Source organism: Lipophrys pholis (genome assembly GCF_963383615.2).
Source record: "Lipophrys pholis genome assembly, chromosome: 1".
Taxonomy (NCBI): Eukaryota; Metazoa; Chordata; class Actinopteri; order Blenniiformes; family Blenniidae; genus Lipophrys; species Lipophrys pholis.
The window spans coordinates 13,229,486-13,236,958 of record NC_137635.1 but is presented as its reverse complement, the minus strand read 5'-3'; positions in this window follow the sequence as shown (position 1 = coordinate 13,236,958).

Sequence of the window (7,473 nt, the reverse complement as noted above, 5' to 3'; positions counted from 1 at the left end):
TATTGTACAGACAACCAATGAAATACAGGTTGCACAACTAACCTTATAAATAGCCCGACCTCCGGCTTAATACCACAATTGTGAGCCACAAGGATGATTCACGGACCCTGAGGAGCATTACCTGGCCTGAGGTCTTTTGAAATGGCCACAATGGGAAGCAGTGTCCTACGTCATTAGCCAAACATGATACTGAAAAAAAATGCTTGCTGTAGATGTTAATTTCCAATACACTACAGCGTGCATGTCATTTGTGGAGCTGCTGACAGTCGCATTGCTGCATCGCTCCTCAACAAATCCACATCATCACGGCGCATATATAGCATAAATCCTCTTTGACAACTCACAAAATTGTGGAGTTAATTGTTTGCCTGTCAGCCAGCGAGCCATTCGCTGTAAACATAATTTTGTTAGGCGCCAAATCAATCTGAGTTAATCTGTGGACATGATCGGGCTGCTGTCCAGAGAACATATGTTCCCGGCTGGTTGGTTTACCCACTGTCCAGCTGCTGACAATCCCTCCAGACATCTGTCCACCATTGTCTGCTCCCATTCATCAGAGGTATGACTGTATCTACTACACACACGTCCCATGCAGATATAAACACCTCAGTCACGCATCTCACATCTAAAAACACTCTATTTTAACACTCCACTGTATTTATAGAGCTGTGTTAAAAGGCTTGTCACCTGACCGAGCTGCCTAGCGAGGGAAGAGAAGAAAACAGCTTTTTATTAAGAGTGATGGTAACCTGCATAAGACAGCACTCTTTAAAACTCTGAAATGCCTGTCGGGTGGCGTGAGTGAGGGAGGAGAGCAAAGCCAAACTGTTTGTCTCTCTCCTGCTAAATTAATGTCAAAAGTATAAGCCATGAGGAGATGGGGGGTGGGGGGGTGGGGGGGGGGGGGGGATGCTGTTTTCTCTGTCGCACTCTGCATTACTCACTACTTTCACCACGATCCCACTCCACATCACTTGAAAACTCAGTGTTTTCTGTTTGGAGAGCGAAAGATGCGAGACTCATAATGGATTTATTTATTTTTTTTCCTTATATTTATTTTTTTTCTCGTCTCATTTCGCTCCAGCTTTCAGTTTACTTGCTGGCGGATGATTGCCTTCACCAGGAGCTCTTTGATCTGTGAATGAGACAGACAGCACACAACACTGAGAGACGCATTTGTTTGGCTGTAGCACTTCCAGGCCCACTGTTGTATTTGTTGCATCCCGTTGGTTTTATAGGCTTTATGTGTTTATCCTGCTGATACTCCCAGAAAAAAATGTGCTGTCTGTGGGCTTGTTTTTTCTTTTTTTTTTTTTTACAGTTGGAACACTCTTTATCTATTTATTCATTAAATCTCTGAAATAGCTGAAAATTATGAATTGTGTGAGGACTTGAAAGCAAAGATTACTTCAAATTAATCACAAAGAATGAAGTACAAATAAAGAATAAAGAAACACACATAAATTGTGATTATCATACTTAATCAAAATTACCTTACAACTGAATATTCTGAACTCTGGAGTTTACTTTACATCCTTTTCGAGCTTTTAACTTGCTTATTTGCATATATGTGTAGCCTATTGCCTCCAAGGTTTCTGTATTTGTAGGACCTTTCTTCATGCTTTTACTGCTTCTAAATCAGCAATTGTGCTTTTAATAACTTTTGTGCATCTATTTGTGATGGCTGGCAAGAAATAAATTCTAAATTCTAAAACATTCACCTTTTACGATGCCACACATCACATCTATTGTGCTTTTGGTGGATTTTAGCTTGACAAATAATGGCAATTTTCAATTCTGCTGTAAAGAGATTTTGAAAGTTTCTTTGCAGCAGCAGCAGCAGCAGCAGCAGCAGCAGCAGCAGCAGCAACAACAACAACAAGTTACGCAAATGTTTTAAAGGCATGGGAATTGATTAAAAACAATTATTTAGCTGAATTATTAAGTGAACAAATACAACCATGATTTCCCACATAGGGATGAGGAAATGTCAGAAAAAATGTAATTTGTTCATGAATACATGGAGCATCTTTTTGTCAATGAAGTAACGACGTCGCCGTTAAAGTCAAGTAGCCACATTTTCATTGGTTCATTGGCTCGTGACCACAAGTTTTTCTGTGTTCCTACTGTCTTTTACGTATGATCAATTAAGTATAATCAATATTGGCTTTACATGCATTGTTTCATCTTTTTGATGATAGCTTTACTATATGGACGATCAAAGAATTTCCCCCAGGGATTGATAAAGTGATTCTGATTCTTAAGACGACGTTGTTTACTGTATATTTGAGGATTTATTTGAACTGGTTGGCCATTTCTTGTTGTCATGACGATACCAGAAGTGGATATTTATTGATCTTTTTAACAAGTGAAGGAAAATTCACAAAGTAAATTATTATACTCGGGATAATTTGTGAATATGCATCAGGAACTTGTTTGGACAAAAGGAAAAATGGTGAGGCTGGTTGCGAGAATAAATCCTCCACATACACGGGTCAGGGTTAGCAGAACGGATCCTTCCTGAGGCCGCCAGTACAGAGTCCATCTCCACCATGTCACCGACCTGACTGATGAGTCTGTTGAGCCTGTTGGTGTCAGCTGCTGCCGCAGCGTGCAACAGCATAGATTTACATATCGTTATTGATAATTGAGAGTGAAATGGGTCCGCATCCACTTTATTGATTAAAGGCCTCACTTGATTCTGATGTGCGAGTTGTCGGTCTGAAATCTTGCTCATGTTCAATTCAATTCAAGTCAAAGTTTATCATCTCGTGCACATCTGAAGGAAACCCCTGTACATTGAAATTCTTTCTTTGCTGTCCGCAGAGAATGCCAGCAGTAAAACAGGATGTGAAAAGAAAGAAGTTTGGTAAAAATTGAAAATAGGAAACGAAATGTTGCAAATAGACATGCTGGTGTGTTGCCTTATGAGATCTTCAGCGTTTCAGGATTGATGGAGAGGGAGGAAAAAGGCAGAGAAGAGGAATGAAAGAGTCCAACGCTTTTGGGTGATGGGCAATTGCACTATGCAAATGATGGCTCCTTAACTAGAGCAGGTAGCGCTTGATCGGTCAGAGGTTAAGGTTAGGGCTACGGTAACAGTTAGGGTTAGGATTAGGCGGAGCGATTGATGGATCTTTGTGTAAACAACGGAGCCATTATTTGCGTATCACGGTCGCAAGATCACGCAAACATTGGTCAATGTCACAAGGCGAAGGGTTAGGGTCAAGGTTAGGGTTAAGGTTAGGGTTAAGGTTAGGCAGCGTGATCAACAGATCTTTGTGCAAATAGCAGATACGTTGTTTGCGCTATCTGTAGATCGCGCAGCACTAAAGGTTGGGGTTAGGGCACAAGCATGGGTGATAACAAAGTTCCAAGGGTCAGGGTTCAGATTTGGTCAACACGATCAACGGGTCTTTGCACAAATAACAGGTCAATTTTTTGCGCAGTGCAATCGGTAGATCATGCACGTCACCCAAAAGATTTCTCCAGTGAGGTGATATCGGGAGAGGCTAGGTGACACAGAGAAGGTGAATAATTCTGAGGAAACAGGAGCAAAAGTGGGCTGGGAGAGGAGGAGGGGTTGTGTTGAAGTGAGCGAGAGGGAGGAGAGGAAGGGAGGCAGGCTAAATCCTCGCACCATTATTATCAGGACTCACATGCAGCCCCTCCTGTGATGGAGTGAGAGCAGATAGAGAGAGATACAGAAGAGATGGAGTTCTAGAGGAAATGGAACACGGGATTATTGGTGGAACAGCACAGGCAGATGAGCGGCAGCGCAACGGTAAGAGAGAGAGAGAGAGCGAGAGAGGGGGAGAGAAACTCTGCTGGCAAAATAAACCCAAATCAGAGCAACAGGATGAGGACCTGCTAGTGCACAGCCGGCCCGACCCCACAGACCTGCCATCTGTCCCGCTCCTGCTCTCCCACCGGCAACCAACATCTGGATCACCTCACTTCCATATGGGAGCTGGGCTGGTGGGGGGTGGCAGACCCAAATCTTTTCCCATTTGATCGCACAGGACCGGAGGAGGCATATCATCATCACCTTCATCACTGAGGGGGATCCCTAACTGCTGGAGTACATTTGCTGGTAACTGGACCCAAATAAGAGGGAAAAACTTTTGCTTTCAAAGATGCAGCGGCGCACACGGGACCCTTCCTCATGCGTCTGTGAGATTTTCTAACTTCCCAATGGATCTGTTGTGTGTCTCACCCCCGGCCAGGGAGAGGGAAAAAGAGAAAGAGGGGACGGAGAGGGGGAGAGAGGAAAAGACGGCGGGGAAGCGTCACTGAAGTGTCACCGGCGTCCGAGGACTATCCTTCTTCCCCTCTCGCCACCTCGTCTCAGCCGAACGGCGGGAAGCCGGAGGGATACAGACAGAGAGCTAAACACAGTGGGTCCATGCACATATGCAACACACACACACACACACACGCACACGCACACGCACACACACACACACACACACACACACACACACACACACACACACACACACACACACACACACACACACACACACACACACACACACACACACACTCACACACACACACACACACACACACATGGCGAGACCGCCTGCTCAACAAGAGGCACCCAACACCTCTCCTCTTTTTTCACCTTCGCTCTCCCTCACTTTCCCTCCTGTCCCATTTCGCTGTCCTGTCTTCACTTTCATGACCACTTGTGAAAGTGTTTGACGTGACACACAGAACAGGAGGACTAGAGAGAAGTGATAGAGTCACAGGGAGACAGCTTGTTTTTTGTTTTGTTTTTAAAAACGGGAGATCACATACACTTGCTGCCACGTTGTGAAGTCCTCCAAGGGGAGCTGCCACACACACACACACACACACACACACACACACACACACACACACACACACACACACACACACACACACACACACACACACACACACACACACACACACACACACACACACACACACACACACACACACACACACACACACACACACACACACACACACACACACACACACACACCCCACGCTGAGACTCTAAATACATACTCCTACAGGTGCTGAGAGGAGAGAGGGAAGCAGGTGAGAACCAGGTGGAAAGGACAGAAATAAAGACACGTTTGGAGGGAAGCAGCGATGGAACTGAAGGAGTTAAAGTTGGATGACAGCAGAAAGCACAGGTAAGACTCTCACACATTTCCACACACACACACGTGTGTGTGTGTGTTTGTGTGTCTATATAGGTTACACACACTCCACGACACCCCCGACTCTGCCACTTAATTTGATCCTCTGCCAGAAATTCATAGTTTATACATAAGCAGCGTGGACAGATATGGAGCAATAGATAGAAAAGAGACAGCAGCTCGGGGGAGTGTCGTCTCACAGTACGTGCGCACTCAGACTTTTAGTTTTCATACATGAAGAGTTTCCTCAAGAGAAAGCCTCCATCTGCCGCTGACAGAAACAGAGCAGCCAGTTGTTTCTATAAGTGGAACAACTGTAATAGGACATATTAGCATTTAACACTCAGTTTCAGTGGCTTGTTCGGTGTGTGTGAAATGCTCCTCCCCCCTCAGTCTGAGAATACCTCATTAACTTCTAGACCATGGATGTTTTAGTGTGTCTCCTCATCAATAGGTCCTGTAAAGCTGCAGGTTGCTGCTTTCACTTGTCTTCTTTACAGGTACATCTCAATATGACATAGGGCAATTGGTTCCCTAGCAGTGGTTTGCGGGCCATTGCAGGACCGTCAGGATAAATGTGTGGGCGTCTGTGAACCGTCAGAGCCACTGACAAAGTGGAGGCCTCACAAGATAGTAAAAAACACAGTAAAAAAAAAACAACCTCGTAAAAAAGTAATTCTTTCCCACTCATTTCAGGGTTAATTGAATCATTCCAAAAGGCGTCACAATGAGAACATTACTGGTTCAAATCGGATTGGAAGTCTTACATGTCCAACAACATGCATCAGAGGGTTCAGTGGTGATTCTAAATGTCCCATAGGTGTATGCGAGTGGCTGTGATTGTCTGCCTCTCCCCACAACCATGAATTGGTGTAGAGAATTTTGGCTCAAAAATTTACCAAAGAGGATCCCAGAGTGATATAGAAATTAAAGCATTTTAAAAAATGTCGTAATTTTCCTCAAGTAGCTGTAGATTTTAACTAGAGCGCTGGGACATTTCCGTGTGCCATGAATGGGACTTGTGATTGCCATACGTTTCAGTGGCAGGCGGCCAAGCCGCTTTCGAAGTGCCCCCGTCATGTCAGCATCAGTCATCGCAGCCGATGCGTCCGGCCCGCAACGATTTCCTGTAAAGCTGTCACATCTCCGTGTGTGGAGAGCAGGAACCCACGGGGAGACGGGGTGGCGATGTTAGCACTTAAAATCCTAATTATGATAAATCTACGCGGCAGACGCAATGTGAAATGTTTCACAATAAGCTCCAGGGTTTAGTATGACACACTCATGTGCTCACATTATGAGGTTAACATGGCAACGCTCACAAGTCTTCCAAAGGATGAATGAAGGGATGTAAATCAGGAGAAATTATGGTTTGGTTGAGCTGTTGGGTATTGACAGAGTGGCTGTTCCCTCTTCTGGTTTCACTGTCAAACACATTTCGTTGGTTCACATTAGGAAAAATGCTTTGTTGACTTTGTTGTTGATCTTTCAAGGTATTTATGAAGTAATTCAAGAACAAAGAGACCACGTTTACATGTTTTTAAGTGAAAACCGTAACCTTTCATTGCATTATGGAGCTCTGTTTAACGGTGCTCGGAGTCACTGAAAACACAACTTTCTGAATACTGCTGGACACCTTTTCCGTGGAATTGGGGGGAAAACGCAACTTTTCCAAAATGTTGCTACTGCACATGCGCACCACGGCCGTAGTAAATAGTTCTTCTGCACATGCTCAGTCGACGGACAATAAGAACACTGTTTCCTCCAGAGTGTCATCACTCCCAGTCCAGACTCTCCTGGGACTTGGTAGTTTTATAGTTGAAAGTCACCGTAATAACAACCCAACTTGGTCGTCTGTCCAAAAGAATGTCCGCATACTCACCATTGTTGATGTTTATAGAGTATTCTTCTCTGTGCGCATGTGTGTGTGGTTTCATTCCAAAAACAACCAACAGCATCAACTCGCCTTTTCCGTGTAAATGGAAATCGATTTTAATACATTGCCTTGTAAATGGAAAACCTTTCTGAAATGAAAATGCACACAGATGAGTTTTCACTTGAAATGTTGTCACGTAAACAGGGCCTGAAAACGCTACCTGACGAAAATGAAGGTATGAAATGAGACACGTGACATGTCAGAGAAGAAAACGTGAACATGTGAAAAGTGGATAGGGCAATGTTCTCTCATCAAGAAAGCTAATGAGGAAACAAACTATTAGTTTATGTCGATAAATCAAATCAAAATGTCATCAAAATGCAAAATATTGACTGTTTAATAGGTGAAATGACCAAT